This window comes from Chinchilla lanigera, unplaced genomic scaffold, assembly GCF_000276665.1.
Source record: "Chinchilla lanigera isolate Chin_1 unplaced genomic scaffold, ChiLan1.0 scaffold00011, whole genome shotgun sequence".
Lineage (NCBI taxonomy): Eukaryota > Metazoa > Chordata > Mammalia > Rodentia > Chinchillidae > Chinchilla > Chinchilla lanigera.
In genome coordinates, this window is record NW_004955412.1 from 26,871,459 (window position 1) to 26,898,109 (window position 26,651).

General features: G+C 41.8%; 1 long non-coding RNA gene across 1 annotated transcript; it reads right to left on the bottom strand.

The window, feature by feature from the left end:
• Nucleotides 1–5,617: 5,617 nt before the first annotated feature.
• Nucleotides 5,618–24,938, bottom strand: LOC106147853. Its single transcript, XR_001232857.1, has 3 exons — nt 24,549–24,938; nt 6,149–6,289; nt 5,618–5,836 (listed from the first exon to the last, which is right to left on the bottom strand). It is a non-coding gene; the product is annotated as an uncharacterized LOC106147853 (long non-coding RNA).
• Nucleotides 24,939–26,651: the final 1,713 nt, after the last annotated feature.

The window sequence follows — 26,651 nt, forward strand, 5'->3', positions numbered from 1 at the left end:
CTATTATCTCTGTATATCTATTACCTATCATCTATTATCTATCTACGTATCTACCTATTATCTACCTATATATTATCTATTTATCTATCTATTATCTACTTATCCACTTATCTATCTGTCATCTATCTGCAAGGGGATATCAGGCAGGCTGACAGCATCAGAGGCAAGATGGTGCAAAGTGGCTGTGTGCATGCTGCAGAGCCAGACGACCCAGTAGCTGCTCAGCCCAAGAAGCTGCAAGTGCACAATGAGAGGGATCAAGGATGCAGTTCCACTGTGGGATTCCAAGCCTGGAACCTCATGGAGAATGGCTGGAACGGATTCATATAGAAAGTCTGAAGAATTTGACGTTAATGGGGCCGGGGATATAGCTCAGCAGCATAAGCGCTTGCCTGGCAAGCCTGAGGTCATGAGTTTGATTCCTGGTACCAAACAAACAAACAAACAAAAAAACCAAAACAAAACAAAAAAAAGAATTTGACGTTAGTATCCACAGTTGCAAAAATACAACCCTTAAATAATGGTGTACTAATTTTAAATTAATACGTCATTGCAGTACATAATGTTCACATTCCTTCCATGGAGTTGGCGCATGTACATAACACCTCTTAATTGCTATTGTTATCCCCTTCCCCTCATCTTCCTCTCCCTGAACCTCCCTCCCTCCATCTCTTGATCTCTTTCCCATATGAGAAAGATCCTTCTCCCTACTTCCTATTATCTTCTATTTTATTCTTTATATATACTTTGAGTTTTTCATATAGGAAAATCTATGTGATATTTAAGCTTGAGAGTTCAATTTATTCCACTTAACATTGTGGTCTCAGGGAGAATGTAGCATTTAACATACAGACCAACTATCTCCTTCTTCCCTTTCATTCCTTTTGGGCTGTAAGCCTATTGGCTTTACTGGCCCACATGACAATAATCTCTGGACACTCCTTGGAAACACCCAAAGTGTGCTTTAGTAACCTGCTAGGCATCTCTTCATGCAAGTCAAGTTGACAAGCACCAAGGCCATCACATCTGCCCAGTGTGTCTCATGCCCATGAGGTCTGTAACCCAGGTTGGGCTACCTATTAGGGTTCCTTACCTGTGGAGATAAATAGGATGTACTTGGTAAAGTCTCCACTTTCCCTAGGAAGTTTTCTTGAGCTTTAGGAGACCAGCTTACAGTGGATTTGAAACTTCTGTCCCTTGTCACCTATCTATAAATAGTAAATACACTTTGCACATCTTGTGAGTGAATGTGTTCTCTGTCACAGGAGTCAAATAGGTAACCAGTGCATGGTGAATTTAAACAACAGCCCAGGAAGCAGTGGGCAGAAGTATTATGGATTCCTGTTTCTTGACACAGTGTGATTTTCCTACACTTCACAATGAGGGTCCTCAGTTCAGGTTTTCTGAATGTTAGGACCCCTCTGTGCAGAATCTAGCAGGGATTTGAAATCTGAGAACCTGGTGACATCAAATATTTCTCAATGCTTCCCATTATAGATGTCTCAGTAGCACACATAGTGAATACTGACAAGGGATACTCAATGAGCAGGAGAACTATGACAATATTTTTGTATCCACGGATCCTAAACCACCTTATATTCCCAAGAGTCTCTTAAAAGCTTTGCTAGTTTCTGTTTTCCAGCCAGTCTGTTATGGCAAGTTTGTCCTTTCATCAGCTGTGAAGAAGAGCCTTAGAAAGTGACTTCAGAGAACATTCCTTTAGATCTCTACAGTAAGAGCTCACTCCTTGCTGGAATTGAGCTCCATTTGTGCTTTACATTTTAAAACATTCAACTGCATTTTATAGTATTGACTTTTCAAACTGGTGTGGTGGTGCACACTTGTAATCCCAGCACTTGGGAGGCAGAGGCAGAGGGACTACCAAATGCTCCAGGGCAGCCTGGGCTACAAAGTGAGTTCAAAGTCATCCCAAACTCGTTATTGTAGTGAGATATATCTTTTCTCTACAATTCTTAATATTATAATCAGAAGCAAGAAGTACAGTATGAATGCCTGAAATGTTTTTATGTCTTTTTTAAATATCTATTTTGTCATAATTTTTTCTAACCATTACAGTTAACAGCTTAAATATACTAATTTTTTTTTGTATTTAATGCAAGCAAATACCAGGCCAAATCCCATATTGATCTTAGCCTCATTGAATCCCTATTGGGTTTTTTTTAGTCTTTTTTTTTTTTATACAGGGTCTCACCATACAGTTCAGGCTAGCCTTGAGCTCAGTTTTTTGCCCCAGGCTGGCCTTGAATTTGCAACGATCCTTCTGCCTCAGCCTCCTGAGTGCTGGCGTTACAGGTGTGCACCACCACTCCTGACTCCTATTGTTTTTAATAATACAAAAAGTATATATTCTGAATTTATTGAGATTAAGCTGATGATTAAGTGCCTCAGGAGGCTTGCATTCTGTAATATTTTTCCTCACAACAGGGACATTGTTTCACATCAGCACAATATAATTATCACAATACAAAATTACCACTAATACATTGCTGTCATGTAATCTGCAAACCCTCTGCTAGTTCTATTAATTTCCCAAGATTTTTAGAGCAAAACTCAATCCAGGATCACAATATTGCACTTAGCTGCCATGTCTCTTCAGTTCCCTCTAATCTGTAATGGTTCTACTATCTTTTTATTGTTTTCATAGTCTTGATTCTTTTAACAATTATAAGCTAGTATTTTGTGAGTGTCCCTCAGATTGGGCCTGCCCAGTGTTTCTGCATGACTTACAGGCAGCACTATCACAGAAATGATGCTATGTTCTTCCCAATGCATCTTATCAAGGGAGTATGACTTATTTGCATTCCTAGTGACGTTATCTGATGACAATGAGAATGATTTCTCCTCTATGTAGTTACTCATTTTCTCTTTGTTATTAATAACTATGGGGAGGTTTTTTGAGAGTATGTGTTACTCAGCTTCCCAATTCTGTGACAAAATACCTGAGATTCAATTTGAAAAGAGGAAAAGGTTTTTTTGGTTCACAGTTACAATGGTTTCAGTCCATGGTCACTGTCCATGCTGCTTAGGACTGTAGTGGCCCAGTACTTCATGTATGCTGGAGAAAGTCTGTTCCCCTTTGGTTACCAGGAAGCCAAAATAGAGATGGGAAGGCACTGAGGTCCCTATATCCTCTTCAAGGAAACACCCCAATATCATTTCTGAGATGTGCATGCAAAGGTACACAACCCGAATGTAATCATGCAGAAATCTTGAGCAGTCACAATTGATGCACATTCACAAAATACTAGCCTATAGTTTTGGTTTTTTTCTTCAATCAGATTTCATTAGTACATTTTAGATAAACATAATGATCACATTCATCATAGAGAATTTGTACCTGTACATGATATAACTTGATTCTTTTTTCCCATTCCCCTACACTCCCTTCTACCCCTCTTTTCCTCCCCAATTATGAGAGTTTTTTTTCCATTTTTTCCTTTTCTTACTTTTTGTCACTTTTCTCTTCTTTCCTTTTCCCTTTGAACATTTTCTTCCTGTTTTATAATACCTAATATACATATAGATCCTTATTTACACTTGGTTTCTCACATCAGAGAAAAAATGTGGTATTTACATATGTGTCTGATTTATGTCACTTAACAGTATGGTCTCAAGATGCATCCACTTACCTAGGAATGTCTCAAACTTATCCTTCTTTATGGCAGAGTAGTACCCCACTGTATAAAAAACACCACATATTCTTTATCCATTCCTCAGGTGGTGGGCATTTGGGCTATCTCCAAGATTTAGTTATCACAAACTGTGCTGCTATAAACATGAGTGCACATATATATCACTGTGGTATGTTTTTAATTCTTCTAGGAAGATACCCAGAAGGGGAATAGCTGGCTCAAACGAGACCTCTAGTCCTAGTTTTCTGAGGAATCTTCATACTGATTTCCACAGTGGTTGCACCAGTCTCCACTCCCACCAACAGTGAAGAAGGGATCATTTTTCCCTACACCTCTGCCAGCATTCGTTATTGGTTGACTTCTTGATGTAGCCATTCTTTCTGGAGTGAGATATTAAAACAGAAACACTAAATCTACTGGAAAAGAGAATAGACAGAACTCTTGATGACATGGATGTAGGCAAAGATTTAGTGAACAAAATGCTGATCACACAGGAAATAATACAAACAATCAATAGCTGGGATCTCATCCTATTAAAAAGCTTTCAAACAACAGAAATCACTAACAGTGAAAAGATAAACCACAGAGTAGGAAAAATCTTATCCCGTTGTTCTTCAGGCAAAAGATTACACCTAAAACATATAGACAAATGAAAAAATCAGAGCCCCCCCCCCAATGTAAAGACTGAATCCAAAAATGAGCATCTGAGATGAATACACACTTCTTGGATGAAGAAATACAAATGGCAAATAAATATATGAAAAAATGTTCAACATCACTGATTACTAGGGATGCAAATTGCAAATATTTTAAAATTAATTTTAGATTTAAGCATTTTATTCTACCTATATAAATACAATGTGGTAGAAGTTAACAAGCAAACATAATCATGGATGTCACATGTAAAGTGAGTGAATAATTATTTGAAAATCAGTGTTTGTAATTTCACAGATTGTTAACTTTGTTAAGAATTCTACTGGGAAATTGTGAAACTCATCCCTTTTTGTCATTTTCTATTGCAGGGCTGCACCAATAGATAAAAAATACTCAGCTTTTACAAGTGGGGGTGCATTAAATACATAGTGATATTTGAATATTTCTAAAGACAATATCCCTTATATCCCAGTAGACAGAGTTACTGGCCAACAATCAGGCAAATCCTCATTCTGATATACTTGGATTTGGCCGTGACAGCAAGCTAAGATGAGTGAAAACACAGTGGTACAGATCTGTGTTGTCAAGAACAGCTGGCAGTTTCCCCAAAATGATAACAGACACTATGACCTGTTTGTCAAATATACGGACTATTTTTGCACCTATATTTCTAATTCCACACTGATGCTCCCAAATTCCTGCTTAACTCAAGCCTTCCCCCTACTACCCACCATCAATTACCTCTTCCACTCTCCTCCCAGATATGCTTCCTAAAATCTCTTGTAACTTCTTATCCTCATTTCTATACTGTCTGCCTACTTCTAATGCTACCAAACTCCAACAGGAAAATATTTTGTTACCTGGGCAAGAGATTTGAGAATTTTGTCTTTTGCCCACATTCAGAACCTAAAGACAAGGGGAAACTGCCAGGAGGAATCAGGTAGCAAAAACTGGGAGATTTAACCAGACGGCAGAGTGGAGATATTTGTGACCTATGAGTTTCTCCTTTTTCATTAATGGAAGCATGGGCACAGGAAAGACTGAACTTCCATAGTTAGGTTTATTGGAATAGAGAAGAGATTGGGGTCTGGCTTTGGGGAAAATGTCAGATGTGGGTGTTAGTGGGTGAAGAAAGAGACAAGACTATAGAGAGATATAATTTTATTTTATTTTATTTTTTGTCTTTTTGAGACAAGGTTGAAGTTCCAGCTGGCCTTGAGCTCACTTTGCAGCCCAAGCTAGCCTCAAACTTGCAGCAATCCGCCTGCCTCAGCCTCAAGTGCTGGGTTACTGGTGTGTGCCACCATACCCACCCTGAGACATGATTTTAAAATCTTAACTAGTTTATTAGTGTGTTTTCTCTGCTTCTTCCAATGATATATGTCCTATATCAAGGTTAGCACTGCCATCATTACAGTAATCGTCATTAGTGCAGCAAAATACTTCTTTCATAAGGTCGTGGTATACTTGGGCTACTCCTCCCACACAAGGTTTGCAAGACAGAACTGTATAACGAAACAGGTATCTCCCTAAAGAGAGAAAAGAAAATGTGTTCACTTTATCTCATTTTACCAGCTCCCTGGCAATGTCTTCACCCCAGAACCTCACTGATGTTCTAGAGACTAGAATGATCCCCAAGGCTGTAGATGTACGTCCTTTATGTCTCTCTAATCATGAGCAGCCAGAAGATATCTGCATCCACACAACCCACATGCAGTTTTGTATCTGGAGAACCCACATTCCCACCTTCTTCCATGATCCCAATTTCTCTCTGTACCTCAACTCCAGGGATTGTGCTCACCACTGGTGAAATTCTGTGTCTTTTTCTAACCTCCACTTACCTGTATTGACATCACTAAAGTAAAAATTTTCTGTGGAACAACTCTTGTTTTCCAGCCACAAATTAAACTTCCAGCAGGTATTCATGCCCCCCCGGCATTTATATCCATCATAATGCTTACAACTATGACAATATCGAATCCCTAAAGAAAAGAAAGGAATCTTTAATGAATAACTCTAGGGAAAGTGAGTCTGCTGTAGAAGGCTGGGGTGGTGGAAATATCACAAATAGGATGTTGACACTGCCCCGGCTTTATCCCTCCATCAGGGACATCTGTGATTCTCTCCAAGAATTAAGGACTCCAGCCCCTGGCAGGGGGCAGAAAAAGACCCTGGAGTAATGAGTGAATAGAGTGGGGCAGTATTTAAATAACTCAGGAATGTCCCTCCTCATTGTAGCATTATTTATCCAAGAACTGCAAACCAAATGCACTATACATTGTTCCCCGAGTCCGTCACCTGTGAAGAGAAGAAAAATTCATCTTAAATCATTTCACAGTAGCACCAGAAGCCAAGTGCAGAAACCTCTTCCTCCTCTACCCATACATTTTCCTACCACCACTCTTGCCTCGCTCTCCAGACCTTACCCTCATCCATGAACAGCACTGTGACCAGGCCCAGCAGAAGCAACCTAAACATCCTGGGGCCCATTTCTGAGAAGGTCCCAGTAGGAGATTCCAGCTTTATTTATTCCCAGCCCCTGCCCTCAGGCATCCTTCTAGAATCACAGAATCATAAATTTCAAAACAAAACACCTGAATCCTCTCTACAACGTACCCAGAAGACGGTACACCTTGTCTGTTTTTTCACTCCTCCAGCTACTTGGAACTCAGCCCACCCAAATAACTCATTTCATTTCATGAGATCTCTCATAAAATACCAATTTATGTTGATGCACAAACTCTATCCTCTTCACCTTGGTGGTGTTTCTGTTTGTTGATCTATAAGAAATATGTGTAAGTTCACATCCACATGACATCTTTTCAGATATGATAAAACTAGGGTCATAAAGTACTGTGAGTGAGTTACTCAGTCCCACAGGATAGCACAGTCCTTCTGGCCACTCTCACCCAGGTGACCTCTATGAGACCATATTCTTTCTAGAGCACAGCACCAGAATAGAACACAGTACTTCAGCTGAGATAGTCTAAATGCTCGATCCCTCCTAAGGGGACAGAATGGTCTAAGAAAAGGGGCAGTGGGAAGGAGATGAATACCACACCAAATTCTCCTGAACTTAATTCATTACTTTTTCCTCAGGCAACAACGTTGGCTACTAAATCAGTAGTCCCCAACTCTTTTGATGCCAAGGCCAGGCTTCTTGGAATTTTCCCATGGATTGTGGGGAGTTTAGGTAGTGTTGTAAGTTGGCAGGGGTAGGAGGTTGTACTTCAGGATTAGATTCTTATTAGGAACAAGGAAGCTGGACCCTCAAATATGCAGCTGACAGAAGAGCTCCTGCCTTCTAATGATCTAATGACCCTGGTGATCTGACTGGAGGCAGAACTCTGACAGTAATGCCAGCTATGGGGGTGGAGGCTGTAAACACAGATGAAACTTAGTTTGCTGGCCATCTCTATGTGGTCCAGTTCCTCATGGACACCTGTCCTAAACGATTACAGTGCAAGATACTAACACTGATGTTATGGGGACAAAAAGAGAGGTGTCTTTGCACTGATCCCTGGCAAGGGTATGAAGACAGGAAGTTGGTAGGACTAGAAGAGAGTTGTGTTAGTTCTGCCATCTCTCATCCTGTCAGCTGTCGGACTCCAGGGGGTATTTTCCTATCCAGTATATAGGTAAAAGAGCAAGACTCCCTCACGACACCTCTCTTATGCCTCCTGGTTTTCTACAGAGTGCTTACCCAGTTTGTGGTACTAGGCCTCATCTGCGTCACTTTGTTTCTCATCACTCACAAGATGAAAGCTCCATGGATGCCAGAGATTCAGGTCTTGCATCCACTGCTTCCTCCTCAAGGCCTAGAATCATGTGCTGCAAGTTATGGCTTGTGTCTAGATGTCTCCCAAAGCCTCACACAATTATGGGGTGGGCTTCTAGAGTTTTTGATTGACTCAGGGGCCAATGCTGGGATTATGGGTGTAAGTGCTATACCCACTCTAGGGTGGGCAGCCTGTAAAAAGCATAAAGGCAGAAAAGAGGCTTGCTCACTTGCTCCTTCCTTTTATTCTTGCTGCTTTTGCTGTTTTCCACCACCATGAACAGTTGTCTTCTGCCATGTGCCACTCTGTCTTGGAGTTAGCGAGTATGGACTGAAACCTCCACAAACTGTGAGCTAAATAAACCTTTCCTTCCTTAATTCTGGGCATCAGGTATTTTGTCCCAGCAATGAGAGAAAAGTAACCAAGATGGAAATTTTTTACCAGAGAAGTAGGGTCATTGCTGTGACTATACCTCATCATGTGGTTCAAGAGCTTTTGGGAATGGCTTGTGGGAAGAGTTTGGAAAGGTTTGGAGATGTTGCCTGAAAGAGAAGTGCTAGAACGCCTTTGGTTGCTCTGTGTGGGGGACTCTTATCAGAGCTCAGGAGACCAGAAGGCTGATAGACATCCTGCTGGTAAAGACAGGGCTTTTTCTGCTGGGAAAAAGTACTTCATTGGCTGCTGGACTCCAGATGATGTATGTTATGGTTTGGCAAAAAGTTTGTCTGCATTTTGCTCTTGTCCAGAGGCTTTGCCTAAGACTGAAATTAAGGGTGGTGGACTGATTAAGCTGGCAGTAGAAATTTCAAGGCAGTCAATGTTGAGGTTGTGGCATGCCTACTGTTGAGGGCTTTTAGTTAGATTTATGTTGAGAATCAAGAGCAAAGAGCCCACCAGGATGATTTAAAATGTTGTGAGTTTGGCCAGAAAGAAAGCTCCAGTAAAGCTGTGGACTGCAAAGACAGAGCTGAGGAGATCTTCACTGCTGAGAAGGAACAGGACAATAGAAAACATGGCCTGAGATCATCACAAGAAACAGCAAGTCTATACCCTTTGCAGCCTCCAACCTGAAAAAGTGAAAGACTTTGTTTTGAGGAGAATGCCACAGAGCATCACGTTCCGCAAGGGCAGCAGCCAAACTATGTTCCAGAATAGTGGCAGTGACCACACTGGGTTCCAAAATGGTGGCAGCCTAGAGAATTTGTTCCTCAGAATCAGGAAGAATTCTCAGCAATCCAGGCACTCAACCCCTATAATCAAGAGAGAAGAAACCCTGGCCACTGCTCCAGGCAGCAGCAGATCTTAGCATCATCCACGCAGTGTTGGTTTCAGTTGTTGTCTTATTTACTTTTCTCTCACTGCTGGGACAAAGTATCTGATGCCCAGAATTAAGGAAGGAAAGGTTTATTTAGCTCACAGTTTGTTAAGATTTCAGTCCATACTTGGCTGGCTCCAAGGCAGAGTGGCACATGCCAGAGGGCAACACTTTATGGCAGCAGAAAACATCAAAAGCAGCAAGAGCAAAAAGGGAGGAGCAGCAGTAAGCAAATTTCTTTCCCTCCCTTATATCGTTTGCAAGCTACCACTTCAGTGTGCATGTAGCACTCACACCCATAATCCCAACATTATGGACTATGGGTCAATCAAAAACTCTAGAAGCCCACCCCCATGACTGTATGAGGCTTTTGGGGGGACATCTAGACATAAACCACAGTAGGTGCATGCGGAATGCAGGAGTTCTGAGGTTAAAAAGGCTTCCACCCAGATTTCACAAGAAGGCCTGGGCATCTAGGCAGTGTGCCCCTGAAAGGGCAGTGTGTGAAGCTATGAATGAGAAGCAAAAAGTACACTGAAGATCCTAGAAGTTTGGAAAAGCCAGGAATGTGGATCATCTAAGGAAAGTTACAAAGAGGGAGCAAATCAGGCCTAAGAGAGAAGCCATGGTCACTAAAACTACCAGAAATGCCATAGGGGTGGAGCCATGTAAGGCATTTGTAGCTCACAATTTATCACAGATTCCTTCAGATGCTCCACATGGAACTAAAAGGCTGTCTTGGTTACTTTTCTCATGTTGCTGAGACAAAATACCTGACACCCAGAACTAAGGAAGGGAAGGTTTATTTAGCTCACAGTCTGTGGAGGTTTCAGTCCATAATCAGCTGGCTCCAAGGCAGGGCAGCACATGGCAGAGGGCCAGGCTCTTTCCCTCTCTTGCAGTGTATGCAAACAACCCAACCCAGAGCAAGTGCAGCACTCACACTCATTATCCCAGCATTGAATCATGGATCAATCATAAACTCTAGAAGCCCGCTCCATGACTGCATGAGGCTTTGGGGGAACATCCAGACACAGACCATAACATTCTTCCCCTGACCCCACAAAGACTCATACACATCTCTTTACGCAAAGGCATTTAGTTCATTTGCAAGAGTTGCCAAAATCCTAACAGTACTGCTGAAAAGTCCAAGTCCCAAGTCTCTTCCAAGATGCAAGGCAAACTCTTATCTGTGAGCCCCTATAAAAATGAAAAGTTAAACACTTCCAACATTCAATGGCACAAAATGAACATAACCATTCCAAAAAAATACAAGCAGGGGAATACAAAGCATTGGGACCAAAGCAAGTCCAAAATCAACATGGGCAAACATCAAGTCCTGTGATTCCACATACATCATCTGAAGCAACTAGTGGCACACTGTGAGCTCCAAAGGGCTTGAGTGACTCCACCCCTATGGCACTTCCAGTGCTTAGAGCTCCCATGGATTCTCTCTTGGGCCCACTTTGCTCACTCCTTGCAGTTTTCCTCAGACAATCCACGTTCCTGGCTTTTCCAAACTTCTGAGATCTCCACTGCACCTTTCACTTCACATACACTGCCCTCTCAGGGGCAGGCCTTCTGAAATTGAAGTGGAAGCATTTTAAACCTCAGAACTCTTGAATTCTGTATGTGCCTAAAACCAGTGGCATGTGGATGATGCCAAGGTCTGCTGCCATATGGAGCAGTAGCCAAGATTTCCTCCCTCTTGGCCATAGGGGTCAAGTGCCTTGATTTCTGGGCACTTTGCAACCCATTCTGAGGAGCAAATTCTCTATGCTGCTGTCATTCTGGAACATGGCACTCTGCAGCTTTCTTCTCAAAGCAAAGTCTTTCACCCTTGCAGTTTTGAGGCTGCAAAGGGTGGAGACTTGCTACTTCTTGTGATGACCTCAGGCCATCTTTTTGATTCTCTTGTTCGTTCTAGCAATGGAGATCTCCTCAGCCTTATCTTTGCAGTCCACAGCTTTACTGGAGCTTCCCTTCTGGCCAAACTCACAACATTTTAAATCATCCTGGTGGGCTCTTTGCTCTTGATTATCAACATAAATCTGGCTAAAAGCCCCCAGCAATAACCATCCCACCACTTCAACATTTGACTGCCTTGAAATTTCTTCTGCCAGATTAATTAGTCCACTGCCCTGAATCTCAGTCTTAAGCTAAATCTCTAGACACAAGCAAAATACAGACAAACTTTCTGCCAAGCCATAACACACATCATCTGGAGTCCAGCAGCCAATACAGCCCTTCTTCCCAGCAGAAACCTCCCAAACCCAGTCTTTACCAGCAGCATTTCTATCAGCCTTCTGGTCTGTCAAGCTCTGACCAGAATCTCTCATACAGAACAGTCTAAAGTGTTCCAGCTCTACTCTTTCTGGTGATATCGCCAAACCTTTCCAAACTCTTCCCACAAGCCATTTCCAAAGGCTTTTGAACCACATGGTCAGGTATAGTCACAGCAACGACCCCACTCCTTTGGTACCAAATTCTGTCTTGATTATTTTTCTCTCATTGGTGGGACAAAATACCTGTTGCCCAGAATTAAGGAAGGAAAGGTTTATTTAGCTCACAGTCAGTTGGGGTTTCAGTCCATATTGGCTGGCTCCAAGGCAGAGTGGCACATGGCAGAGGACAACTGTTCATGGATGCACAAGATGGCAAAAGCAGCAAGACCAAAAAGGAGGAGTGACAGAGGGCAGGGCTTTTTCCCTCACTTACATTGTATACAAACTACCTGCCCTAGGGCAAGTGTAGCACTCAAACCCATAATTCCAACATTGGACCATGAATCAGTCACAAATTCTAGAAGCCTGCCCCATGACTGCATGAGGCTTTGGGGAAGCATTCAGACACAAATCATAACAAGGACTTAATGTTTGCCCTGCTGGATTTTAGACTTGCTTTAGTCCCAGTGCTTTGTATCCTCCTGTTTGTGTCTTTTGGAACGGTAATGTTTATCTTGTGCCATTGAATGTTGGAAGTGTTTGACTTTTTGGGCCTTTTTACAGAGGTCCACAGCTAAGAGTTTTCCTTAGATCTTGGAGGAGACTTGGGACTTGGACTTTCAGCAATGCCAAAACTGTTAGGACTTTGGCAACTCTTAGAGATGGACTAAAATGCCTTTTGCATAAAGGGATGTACATGAGTCTTTGGAGGACCAGGGGCAGAATGTTATGGCTGTGTCTAGATGTCCCCCCAAAGCCTCATACAATCATGGGGTGGGCTTCTAGAGTTTTTGATTGACTGATGATCCAATGCTGAGATTATGGGTGTGAGTGCTACACCCATAGGTGGGTAGCCTGCATACAATGTAAAGAAGGGAAAGAGGCTTGCTTATTGCTGCTCCTCCCTTTTTGCTCTTGCTGTTTCCCACCACCATGAACTGTTGCCCTCTGCCATGTGCCACTCTGCCTTGGAGTCAGCTGAGCATGGACTGAAACCTCCACAAACTGTGAGCTAAATAAACCTTTCCTTCCTTAATTCTGGGCATCAGGTATTTTGTACAAAGACACTGCATATCTCAGATCATCAGAAACTTTTCATTAAAAGATGAATGGCACAATCAGATGCCTGTTACCTGTATGGTTTAAGGGAATGATGGCAGTCTTTATAGTGACAGTCCCTAATTCCATGTTTATGGACTGAAATTCCCAACCTTAAGTTTGCAGTTGGTAATCCCTGCAGAACAAATAGGCAACGCAAGTGGCAGCTTCCCTGTGGCAGGGAATGAGTGTGCAACCTATTTATGATAGTAGACTCATTCCCAGAACCACACACATGACACCCATGCACAATCTCTCCCATAATACTGTCTATGAAGGTTCCCCGTGCACATGCAAGATGGAACTCCAAATTGCTATCCATCTGCTGTATGACCTCAAACAAGTTTCTGAGCCTCTCTGTGCCTCTATGACCTAACTGGTGAAAAGCAAGGACTATCACTGATATCTCTGAGGTAATTGTTTGGACTTTGTGAACTCACACATTTGTAATAGAGGAAAGGGAACAAACATTTGATAAGGTCCCACTTGGTTTTAGAAGATTCTTCTGAATGCTTGTCACTTACCTGATGTCTCCAAATTCTGTGAACAAATCCTGTGGGTTAGAAATAATTGACCTCATCTTACCAGAGAAGCACAAAAATTTTTAGGGTTTATGTATTTTTGCCCGTGTAACAAGGATACACATCTGTCTGATTCAATAGAATATTATCTTCTCAGTATACCACAGAGGTTACAGTTTGCAGAAAGATTCCCAGGTGGGCTTGAGTCCAGCCTCAACATAGCAAAGGTGAGAGATGGAGAATGGATAAATAAGGGCTCTCCCCCCTAAACAGTTACAGCAAGTGCTCCTCACATGCCTTCCCACAGTAGGATTGACAATTTCAAAGGAGAAGAGGGCCTGAATGCTATTGCTCCATAGTATGACTTTCTCCCAAGAAAATCTAAACATGATGCTCATAAGACTGATAATTTCGACCTCAAGTTGACACAGATTTGTTACAAGGTTGTTCTGGCAAAAGAGGGACCTACTGTCATGGAATAAAATCTAAGGGATTCATTATTTTATATTTCCTCAAGGTAAAGTCCCTGAGCGCTGTGTCAACTGTGCTTTCCATGCCAAAGCACAAAGCACATAACTGAGGTAAGAACACCAAAACTTGATATTTGGAATGCTTAGGAGCCACACAGATCCCCAGCCAGAGTAGGTTTCGGGTACTTAAGGCCACAGAGTCCCCTCTCAGAGGCTGCCTGTTAGGGAGGGCAGCAGCCCAGGCTTATCGGTGATGCTCTGCTGGGCAGAGGGAAAAGAACTGGCAGTGGGAGTGGCTGCAGGAATGGCCTGGTAAAGGCCAACTGTCATTAAGGCTCAGATGTGGTTTGCATGTTGTCGTGGGCAGGAGATCAAGAACACTTTCTTCTAGATGGCCTTTGAAGTCTGGACTAAAGCTCAGAAGTGTATGGTTTATTTCAGATTGGTGAACAGCTAGGAGATTAGCTGAACTCTGCACCACTGATCGAAGGCGAAAGCTGGACGTCTGCAAGCCAGAGTGACCAAACATCAAAGATACACTCAGAGGACTGCACCAATGTCAAGAGACCCCACAGACATGCTTGGGGCACTCTCTTTGTCTCTTTCCCCTATCGGAAGGATTTCCTTCTCTCAGGAATTTTCTGAAAGGCTCCATAAACATTTTTTAAATGAAAACTTATAGACACAATAGTTTTCTTCTGGAAAGCCTATTACATGCTGGCCCTGGAGGATTAGAAGAACACCTAATGCCAGACCTATCCCAGAATCAGGCACAACTTCCAAGATTTATGCTAAGTCAATCCTGCTAGTCCCCAGTCATTCCCAAATGCCTAATCTTGAGTACTTTCATATCTCCCTATTTGGGAAGGACAGGAATTCAACTCCTTAACTCTGCCCACAGTAAGGGCTTGAAGAAGGCATCAAAGTTCCAGAATGATCCTGATCACAAAGGGTCATAATCTCTTTTAAAAAAAATTTTTTTTTTGGTACCGGGAAATGAGCTCAGGACCTTGCACTTGCCAGGTAGGTGCTTATGCCACTGAGCTATATCCCTGGCCAAGGGCGATAATCTCTTAATGTTGTGATTCATACATTGGTAAAAGGGCTAAAAGGGCTCTGTATGAGTTTGCTAGGATTACCATAACAACGTCACACAAACTGGGTGCTTAAACACCAGAAATTATTTTCTCACAGTTTGGGAAGGTAAAAGTTCAAGATCAAGGTGCTGCCTGGGTTGGTTTTCCTAATGCCTCTTTCCTTGGCTTGTGGATGGCTCCCCTCCCATGATCTTTCCTATGTGCATGCAAATCCCTGGTATTTATCTCTGCGCTTAGAAGGACACCGGTCATCAGATTCAGTCCTACCTATATACTGGCATTTAGCCCTGATCCCCTTATCTACAAATACAGTCATATATCATACTTTGTTCAATATATGGTCTTAGGAAAGACACAGTTCAGTCTCTAGAAGGGGCTCTGGTGGAGACACAATCAGCATGGACCATCAGTGACAGCACTTAGCTGACATTGGAGTGGACATGATAGTACAAATCCCTTTTACTTTCAAGTGTACTTGCAAGAAAGGTCCCCTGAAGGGGATGTATAGGAATCACAGACAAAAGTACTGGATAGAAGTAGCTTGACTTGTTCCTGGATCAAGCCACTGAAGAGTGGGAGGCAGACAGCTCTGACACAGAGGGGCGCCCAAGCATGAGAGCCAGTCAGCCTCTGGCATTTGGATTAGATATTAACTATGTCTTCAAAGCCACAGACGCCAATCCCTCAACAGCTCTGAAATGTGTATTGGTCCTTGTAGATAGTACCTGAAATTAACATGCTCAATTTCTAAGTATGTATCATATGGAAAAAATTTCTGCCTATGTGCTGAAGTTAGAGGAATGGTTACATCAGCAGGGGAAAGCCTAACAGTTTGGGAATTCAGTATATGCTGGAAAGAGTGAAGGTTAACAATCTTCACAACAGAATGTCACTATATTAAATTTCTGAAGAAGAGCTCTGAAATTTTCTCACTAATAATTTAAAGAAACAAAGAAAGGCAGACATTACATTAGCATGAAGAATATATACACTTAGAGTTGACATTCTAAACCTAACCCTAACTTTCTTGACAGATGCTAAGGTGGATGGGTTTGGCCTAACAACCAACATCCCTAACATCATAGGATCTAAGGCTTCTGAGACTGGAAGAAAATTTTTTTTTTGGTTTTGGTTTTTCTCTGGTACCGGGAACCGAACTCACGACCTTGCGCTTGCCAGGCAGGCGCTTTTGCCGCTGAGCTAAATCCCCAGCCCCGGAAGAAAATATTAACACAATAAAATGTATTCCCTTGTAGTTCCTACAGAGGCTGATTTTATTGCCTTGAGGTGCATTGGGATTTGTTTCAAAGGGAAAGTAAAATAAAGTCATATGATAAATATTCAGAGATTGATATTTGAAATCCAATTATGGAGAAGAAAATAACCTTAGAAGTCAGACGGTTATTCTAGAGAGATAGCTAGATTTCTTTTTAAAAAAAATTTAACTATTCCTTTAGCAACTAAAACTGGAGAGCTCAGAGAAAATGCCTTTGTTGTAGAGGGTGGAGGTACCATAAGACTATGATATCCAGATTTACTCTACTGCAGTAAGAGGATACATATATGATTCAAAGAAAGGAAAATATTAAATACCCTCAGCTTTTCCAGCCCTAGGAGAAAGGGTCTGAGGAGAAGTAGTTAGACGCAAGAACAGGGAGAGAAGAAATATTTCATATACCCCTATTTATCTCTGGGAGTGAAGTTTTGACAAAGTCATCTTGCATACAGTCCTGCAACAACCTGTAACAGAAGCTTCTCAAAATGACCAGAGCATTAAAGCATAGGCAGCAAAAGGAGACCCCAAAGGTAGCTTTCCTTAGCCACCCTTATTGGCATATGGAGCAGACACAGAGCTGAATGCCAGTGAGCTAGCCTTGGGGTTTGCTGTGAGTACAGTAACATGACCCCAAGTCATAGATTAGGGTGAGCAAGGCAGAAGGTATAGGGGCAGAAACTACTGAGCCAGTAGACTGAATTAAAGTTCTAGCCAGCAAGAGCTAAAAGGAAGGCCATCCAGCAAAAGGAATATGGACATTCTTCTTGAAAGTATTGTCTGAGACAAAAATAGAAAAATTGACCATAAGTTCACAAGGCACAGAGTGAGTGTATCACAGATGTAATTCAGTATCTGTGAGGAGTTACCATGGACAATCTTGTGTGTCCCTTGCCTACTTAGGGTGAAGTCCCAACGACTGTTTTCTCTTAATTTAGTGATGGAAGACAGAGGCCAATTCTGATCACACATTTTGCTAACAGATGTTCTTTGTCGTCCTGCATGACAGTGAATTTTTAGCAATTATCTAACATTAAATGTCAGAATTCATATAAATATCCATATTTGTAGCATTTCTAGTATATGTGCTGCTGAAGTGAGCACTGTAGCATTTTTATAATCATCATAAGATTTATCAGTACTGAGCCTGAAATCCCACTTGGCTACCTTAACCAGAAGTAGTATTACCCAGTTTCTTACAGCCTATACTATAGCACATTTCCTCCCAGAGACAAATTTAACTAAGACACTTGAACTTTGAGACCCTAATTTAAGTGATATTAAACATGTATAGCATGGTAAGGGCAGAAGGAACATGGTGAGGGTAGAAGATGTTAGAATGTGTTTTAAACAAACTTCCTGGCTTTAAACTATGACTCTTTACTTACTGGCAGTAGCTATGTGGTCTTCATCTATAAAACATGGGGAATAACAGTATTTTAGGACTGTGGCCAGGACTAAAATAATATATCTTGAGAGCTTAGTACACAGCCTAGAACAGTAGGAATCTCCTATTATTAGGTATTCTTATTAAGGACAGTGTTTCTGTATTCAGATGTACATGCACACAATATGAATATTTGGTTACTCTCCTTCTCTTCTCTCCTCTGAGGACCTAGGATTATCAACACTTTGGTAGTAGTACCCAGACCCAAAACAAATCTTCCTCTTCAGGAATTGATCCTATATCCCATGAAAACATTAAGTTTTCAGCATTTCATAGCAAGAAGCAAAGCAAGATTCCCTGCCTCATTGCTTGCCTCAGGAGTTTAGTTGAGACTTAAAGAAACTGGTGAACCAACTAGCATTCTAGAGGTAAGACTCAACCCAATCAAGTTGTGTATACTTTTCTTCTTTTTCTAAGTGAGATTTTTACTTCCTTTAACAAAATGGCACAGGTCTGCAGTTGTGAGTTTCTATGCTATCTTTCAGGTCTTTACTAACTTCATTTGACAGACATTTAGGGCTTGACAAAACTGGTTAGTGCATACCTAGTTGCACATAGGTGACTCTGATTATACCCAGTCTCTTAGGGCAAGTCAATTTCTAGAATGTCGACCAAGTGTAGACAAATCCAAGAACTATGGTCCTCATATGAAATATTAAGCTAGGCTTTTCCCATATCACAAGAATTTGAATTTAAAAAGATTAAACCAGATATGAGTAAAAATAAATGTCCCAGGAAAAATTAGGCAAATGAAAGAAACAAATGAAAGTATTAAAAACACAGAAAGTTCATAGACTATTAAGAAAAATGAGAACAGAGCAAACAAACAAAAAAATGAATCTGCTTATAGAAGTGATTTGTACTTGAAGCCAAATGCCTTGGGACCATTCAAGACACACTGAGAACTCGTGTGCCATATCATTACTCCCAGCCAGATTACATTGTTAAACATGTTTTTTATGTTTAAACATGTTTGAAAAACATTCAAAACCACATTCAGAAATCAATTATGCAACATCATTATTTCCAGCCAAATTACATCATTAAACATGTTTCTTGTTTTCAAACATGTTTGAGCTTCCAATTAATTTTTAATGCAAAATAGTGTATGGCTGCTGTAAGTTTTGAATACAAGAATATAAGAAGTTTGTGTTTTTACACACCCACCCTCAAATTGCACTTTCAATACAAGCAGTTTATAGTGTAATCACACTACATTACAACAGTTGGAGCTAAAATAACTAGTAGGCAACTGTCACAGGAATCCCTGTCCAGTGGAGAAGGGGAAACGCTCCAAGCCAACCTCTAAAACACTTCTTCTTGCACCCTCTGCTGGACCACATGCTCATTGTCACAGAGTGAGACCATACACTGTTTGTTTGTTTAACATATTTACAGTACATAAAGATTACATTCATCATGAGGAGATGGAGTTGGTACATGTACATGAAACATCTTAATTTTTTTACATCTCTTTCCCTTCCCTCTTGGCTATATTTTTCTTTCCCTTCCTTCCTTCCCCTTACCTTTATCTCTTTCTTTTTTCCTACTATCTATCTTTTGTTTTGCTTTTTATACTTTCTGCTTCTCATATAAGAGAAATCATGCCATATTTAAGCTCATGCATCTGGTTTATTTCATTTAACATTATTATCTCAAGGTGAATCCATTTCCCCACAAATGACTCACGTTTGTCCTTCATGGCAGAGTACCATTCCTTGTATGTAAATACCATATTTTCTGTATCCATTCATCTGTTGATGTACATAAAAGCCATTTCCAAGATTTGACTATTGTGAATTGTGCTTCTATAAGTATGCATGTATCCATATAGTATGATGTCTTTTAACTCTTTTGGGGAGATATTTAGGAGGGGACTAGCTGGGTTGAATGGAATTTCTAGGTTTTGGTTTTTTGAGGAAACTTCATGCTGATTTCCATAATGGTTATACTATTTTACATTCTCACCAATAATACAGAAGGGTCCCCTTTCCCCTACAGCCTCACCAGCATTTGCTGTTTTCTGATTTCTGGATGATAGCCATTTTTCTGGAATAAAGTAAAATCTCAATGTAGTTTTAATTTGCATTTCTCCAATGGCCCGAGAGGTTGAACAGTTTTTCATGCATTTATGAGCCTTTTCTATTTCTTTTGAGAAGTATCTGCTCATTTCAGATGCCTATTTTTGATCAGATATTTTATTTGGGGGGAGTCTAACATTTGAGTTCTTTATTTATTCTAGATATTGGTCCTCTGCCCAAGGAATAGCTGCAAAATTTTTTCCCATTCTGTAGATTGTCTCTTCATTCTGTCAGTTGCTTCCTGTGCTCTGCAGAAGCTTTTTATTTTTTTTATTTTTTTTTTTTTATGGTTTTTCTCCGGTACCGGGAACCGAACTCACGACCTTGTGCTTGCCAGGCAGGCGCTTTGCCGCTGAGCTAAATCCCCAGCCCCTGCAGAAGCTTTTTAATTTGATATGATCCCATTTGTTGATTTTGGGTTATCGCTTGTGCAATTGATGTTCTATTCAGAAAGTCCTTACTTGTGCCTGTGTCTTCAAGAGTTTTACCTATCTTCTACCATATTAAGTGCTTCTGTTTTAGTATTTTGATCTTTGATTCATTTTTATTTTATTTAATAGATAGTGAGAGATATCGGTCTAGATCCAATTTTCTACACGTGAATATCCAGTACCATTTGTTACTTCCTCGATGTAAGTTTTTCATCCCTTTGTCAAAGATCAAGTAGCTGAATTGCTTGAAGTTGTTTCTGTATGTTTTATTCTGTTCCATTGATCTACATGTCTATTTTTATTCAGTATTATGCTGTTTTTATCACTGTAAATAATAATTTTAATCTGTCTCACCCGGTGACAATGAGTTTTGTAATATAACTTGAAATCCTGGATTGTGATGTCTCCTGCTTTTCCCTTGTTACCCAGGCTTGCTTTGCCATTTTAGGTCTCTTCTGTGTCCATATGAATTTAGGGTCGTTTTCCCTAGTTCTATGAGGCCTGCTATTGATATTTTGATTGGGATTCTGCTAAATCTGGATATCAGTATTAGAAGTGTGGAGGTCACTGCTCTTAATGTTTCCTTTTGTAGCAGAAAATGTCCCCAGCCAGTCTGTTAGTTGCCCAGCTAATAGTTCCTGTTGCAGTTCTGTTACTACTGTCTCTTAGAAATAGCTGGTCACTGTGATGCATAGCCAGTCACTATGATGCATATTGTAAGAACCACTCAAAGACAGCCAAGTACTCTACCTCTGTACTTCTCCTTTGCAACCCCATAAAAAACTCCTTCCCTGGGCCTTTGAGGCTTGACATTTTTTCTTGAAGTCAGTGCCCACTGACATAAATAAATCTGCCTCCAAATCCTGGGTGTTGTTCCAGTGTTTCTGTTTACTATTGCATTTGTCCCCCCACCCCCCCCCAATACATTTTAGTTTTCCCAGCAAATCTTTACTGGGCATGTTACATGTGATCTTTTGAGACAAGGCCCAATTAGAAGAAATAACATTCGGGCTGTCAGTGGTCCTAGGATGGACCCTAGCCCAGGTCCTCACAATTGGAAAGTTTTCCCACCAGAAGACTGTGGTTTGTTTCCCTTAGAGTCTCTGCCTAGGTTGACTGTGGCAAGGGAGCAAAGGAGTTCATCTGACCTAAGAGAGTGTCCAGTGTATCTTGGATGCTCATTAAATCTTGGAGCTCAGGCAAAAACCACACCTAGCAGGGGTGTGGGGAACAAAAACCAACTTTAACAATACAATATATGCAAGCTCAAGTGGAAGCAAGGACTGGGATAAACAGCCTTAAAAGTTACAAAAAAAAAGGAGAATAATGCATTGAAGTATGGAGCAATACTGTGAATGGTATCCTCGGGCTTCAGCCATGCATGGACTGGTCAGCACCCAGAGTGACCAGAGAAGGGCATTAAGTACATTATCTCTTATCATTAAGTACATTATCTAGAGTGAGCTTTAGAGGGGCTATCTGGTCCAGGTTAACTCTCCAGCAACCATCTGAACGGGCTTTTTAACTCTGGGATGATGGATCTAAAGCTGGATTTCTGAAACTTGTACAGGTAGTTAATACGCACCTGGCTTATATGTATGTGCGGGAGTGTGCACAGGTATAGCTGGTCCTTTAGCTAAACTGGTCACAAGCTGTTCCTGTAGGGTTATGTTTTATTTCTTTAATGCTTTTAGAACTTTATGGCTTGTATGCTGTATATAATTTTTATTTAAACTTTAATCTCTGCCAGTTTTTGAGTTACTTCTGCTACAAATGCAGGCTTGTTATCACTGTCAATAATCAGGGGTAGGCCATATCTAGGGATTTCTCACAGTAGGACCCTACAAAGTTCTGTTGTCTTCTTGGTGTAGGTAGGGAGTGTCTTGGGCCAGCCTGAGTAGGTAGGGATGAGCACTAACAGATATTTGTAAACCCTGTAAAGTTTTATTTCTGTGAAGTCCATCTGTATATCTTTAAATGGGACGAGTCCACTACATTGCATGCTGGGTGGAGGTCAGGGCCAGTGACACAGACACTGAAGACTGAGCTGGCTGCAGGGGTATGAGTGCCAGCGCTGAGACTTAAATTTGCAGAACACACAGTAGGGGGCAGTTCTGGCTCTGATTAAGATGGATCTTCTGGAGTACTGAGTAAAGTTTTTCTGGCTGGGGTCTTTCCATTTAAAAGTGAAGAAGGGCTGGCTGACATGAACCAATCAAAGGCAGAAAAAGGCATTTTTTAGGTCCAGGCAGGTGTACCAATAGGCTGTGGGTGGCAAAAGACTGAAGCAATATATATGGAGGGCAATCATGGTAGCATTGGCAGCTTGGAGATCTTGAACTGGCTTTACAGGCAGGAGAGGTATGTTTTAGCAGTTTGATAGTCTATAAACGTTTTGCAATTTTGAAGCCTCTGGATGTATAATTGTATTTTTTCCCCTCAGGGGACCATGACAGCAAGTAGGAGGGGGCAGAGAAACAAACTATCTCATAGTGGCCAAATCTGTTGTCAGAGCCTCCCTGAAAATAGTGGGAAAGTTCTTAATCGGTGTGGCAATTGAGTCCAGGTGAGTTGCATCTTGTCTCAGGACTTTCCCAGCTGAAGGGGTTTATGGTAGCAACTTGCAAGCAGAGAACAGCATCTTTTAATCTAGACATGTACACCAGGTGGCATCTGGAGATAACAGTCCAGAAAGGGTGCTTGGGTCAGGAACCATAGAGTGCAAGGTGATGGCTACAGAGATCTTGCACTGGCTGGTAATCTCCATTGGGCATTTTTACCAGAAGAGGAGTGTTCCAAGGTGATTAACAGTCCATCAGGACCCCAAAATGCTTTAGGTGGCTGAAGTGTGACTGGATGCATGTGTGCTTCCCATGACATGGGATATTGTCAACAGGGAACACAGAGTTCAGTCATTATGGGAGCATGATTGGTGGTCAAGCTCGGAGTCAAGTTTTTGGCTTATACCTCTGGAAGGAGAGTTTTCAAAATTTCACGATTGTGATATCTGTCTCAGGTTGATGCAGGTGTCATCTTCCTCTTGGGGAAAGTGTAGGGTTAAACAAGAGGGAGGTTGACTGCCTTGGTGACAGGAATTCAGGTTTGGTGAGATGTCCTCCCAGGCTGTAAGTTTGTACCTGGCAAAGAGTGTGAGAGGAAAGAGTCGTAGTTGTCCTAGTGATGGTAACTTTTCCTGACAGAGGGGACTTTCAAAGGCAGAGAGTTCAGTTTCATTGTGTACCAGAAGTCACAAATTGGCCCTCAATATTGACATGGACGCTTTTGAGAGTCCTTATCTTTTAATCTGAAGGGACACTTTTTTAGTGTCCACAGCCCTTATAACTTGCATATTGGTTTTTAGGCAGAGGGGATGGTGGTCTATCAGACTGGACTTTCTTAAGGGCATCAGGTGCTTTTCTTTTGTAAGGTTTCTGTGTAATAGTGGTTGACGGGTTTTTTGTCCACCCCCCTTTTTTATGTCCTTGAGAAGTGCTTGACTGAGTTTATGGTTCTAGGCAGGGCAACCTTTGGGAAAGGCCATGGCAACTCATTCATCAGAGCCGACAGTACAGTTTTCCTCAGTCAAACTGTGGATATTTCTGTGTTGAACAGAGTCAGAAGGAATTGCTAACAGTCATCTCAGGTGGCCATTAGAAGATACCATCTGACCAGGATAGGCATGTAAGGATATCTACGAAGCAGAAGGCCCTGTTGGGGGCCTCTATGGCCCAGTGCAGGCAATGACCGACTGAACTGGAACCAGTTCAACTGGCGGGAAGTAGATAAGTTGGGAGCAGGGAGGGAGGTTGAAACTGTTGGCAGCAAATGTGGCAGCTGAGGGTGATTTATCTACCAAGGTGGAATTCTCAGGTCTTGTTTGGGCTCAGGGATCAGTAGTTTCAGGGAGCCTTGGAGCAGCCTGATTTTATTTTTAACTTTGTAATAACCAGGAAAGTCCTTTGTCCTGCAGTCAGGGACTTAGCTGCAGCTTAGCTAAGGTGGCCTCCATTATGCCATATGTCCATCACCATGGAACCATAGGTGAGAGCCCAGTTGGCCACTGTGACCAGTGCTTCCTAGTTTTGGTGCATAGATAGAACAGCCTATGGCTTACGCTGTCCATTCCATTCACTCACACATTGAACAGGTATGCAGAGGTTAAACATTCCAACCCACCTTCCCTCAAGGGTGGTCCTGACTAACAAGAGCTGATCAAGCTCTCCTTCTAGCCAAGATGGGCAGGACTGACAGACAGACTAACTTGGGTCCCCCCCAAGGGTTTTACCTTATCCGATGACCAGATCAGACTGCATCCTCTTCCCATTTGGGTCTGATGTGAGCCACTTAGCGTGGAGCCAAGTATCCTCCTCCAGACCTCCAAGAGGACTCAAGAAATCTTGAGAGTGTGTCTTTCTGTCAGGACCTGGAGAGGACCTTGCTCCATCTGTGAGGGCCATGACTGGTGACCAAAGAGGTGAGCATGGTCAGTTCTTCCTGGCCAATGCACCAGACACAACAGCAAACAGAAACACGAAAGCAACACCCAGGCTTTGGAGGCAGATTTATTTATGGTCAATGGGCACAGACCTCAAGAAAAAATGTTAGGCCTTGAAGGCCCATGGAGGGAGGTTTTTATGGGATTGCAAAGAGGAAGTACAGAAGTAGAGTATTTGGCTGTCTTTGAGTGGTTCTTACAATATGCATCACAATGACCAGCTGTTTCTAAGAAACAGTAGTTACAGAACTATGACAGGGACTATTACCTGAACAACTAACAAACCGACTGGCAGCATGTTCTTCTACACTTTCAGCAGAGAAGCAGAGGCCCTGCCTCAAGGGTTTCACTTATTCAGTAAAGCTTACTGATCCCACCTCTACACACCAGCTAAGGGAAATAACTATAGGTATAATATAAATGATTCATACTCAAATATTGCATATATGCAAGCAAATAAGTACAAGAATAATTGTAAAGTATAATTATGCTATGAGAAAATCAAAGACAGAACAAGAGGATAAAATACAACATGATAACTCCTGAACGTGGATGAATAAGGGAGGACTCACATTGCAGTGCTCAAAGGCACTCAATGAAAAACATAGATAATTGGAAGAAAGGGAGGGACTTACATCCTGATGCCAACATTAATCTGAAATAAGAGTCTTGTAGATCAAACAAAACAGGCATAGGACTTTATAAAATGATAAATGAACCCACAGGCTGCCTATGGGTTTTCCACTGGCAGGACTAGGATCAAAGCAGGAACTGCCATTCCCAGGAAGTTCCCCAAACACAAACAAAAAATGGAGAGATGGCAAAGGTTTGGCAAACTCAATCCACACAGGATAGACCTAGACTATAATGCCCCTCATCTCTTTTGATTTCCTGCAAGCAGAGGACACTGCAGCCTGGAAACAAATTCCACTGGCACACAGGGGTAACTGAACCCTCCCTGTTGGGCCTCCGATTTTTTGTTTGGTTGTTTTTGGGTTTGTTTTTTTTTTTTCCTTTTCTTTCTTCTTTTTCTTTTTCTTTCTCTGTGGAAGACCACAACAATTAACTGGAACATTTAGCAACAACAAAGTTGGGGACTGGCCACAGCATTGAGAATTGCTAGTGAAAAACACAATTCCTAACACCAGCACAAGAGAGGGACTTGGACAATTTCACAGCAGCCAGGACAAATACTTACCTGCCCTGCAATCAACAACCAGCAACAAAAGCACCCTTTGGCAGGGAAGTCAGCAACTCTGACCTGTAACCTGCAGTGCAGGGACAAGGAGTTGGAAACAAGTGCTCTCCCACCCTGTGACAAATGGCATAAACACCCTTGAGCTGGGAAGTCAGCACTCCCTCTGACTTGCAACAATCAGTGTGGGACAGACTTTCAATCACCAGCACAAGACAAGGAGGACAGGATGTGAGAGGAGCCGGTGGTGTGGAATGGAGCAGGCTGTACGGGATTCAGGAGGGTTCAACTGTGTATGGGACTAGGAGCAGTGTTGGGCTGTCTCTGTTTGAGGGAGCCACAGCAATTAGGAGAGCAACGAAGAGACAAACAGGGAAAGAAGTAGTTGGCAAGCCGTCCAGAAAGCTGCTAGCTAAAGACTGGCCAAATCCCCACACCAGGTGGACAAGATCAGACCCACAACCAATCCAGCACTACCCCTATTGCAGAATTGATGGGATGCTGATTTGGACACTATCACAAAACAATGCACATCAGAGGAATTTTTTTCTTTGTGTATATTATTTCCTTTTTCTTGTCTGGTTGGATTTTAATTTGTTTGCTTGTTTGGTTTCTTTCTTTCTTTTTTAGGTGTATACATATATTTTTGTTCTATTCTATTTGTCTTCTTTCTCTCCTCAACTATCTTTCTTGATTTT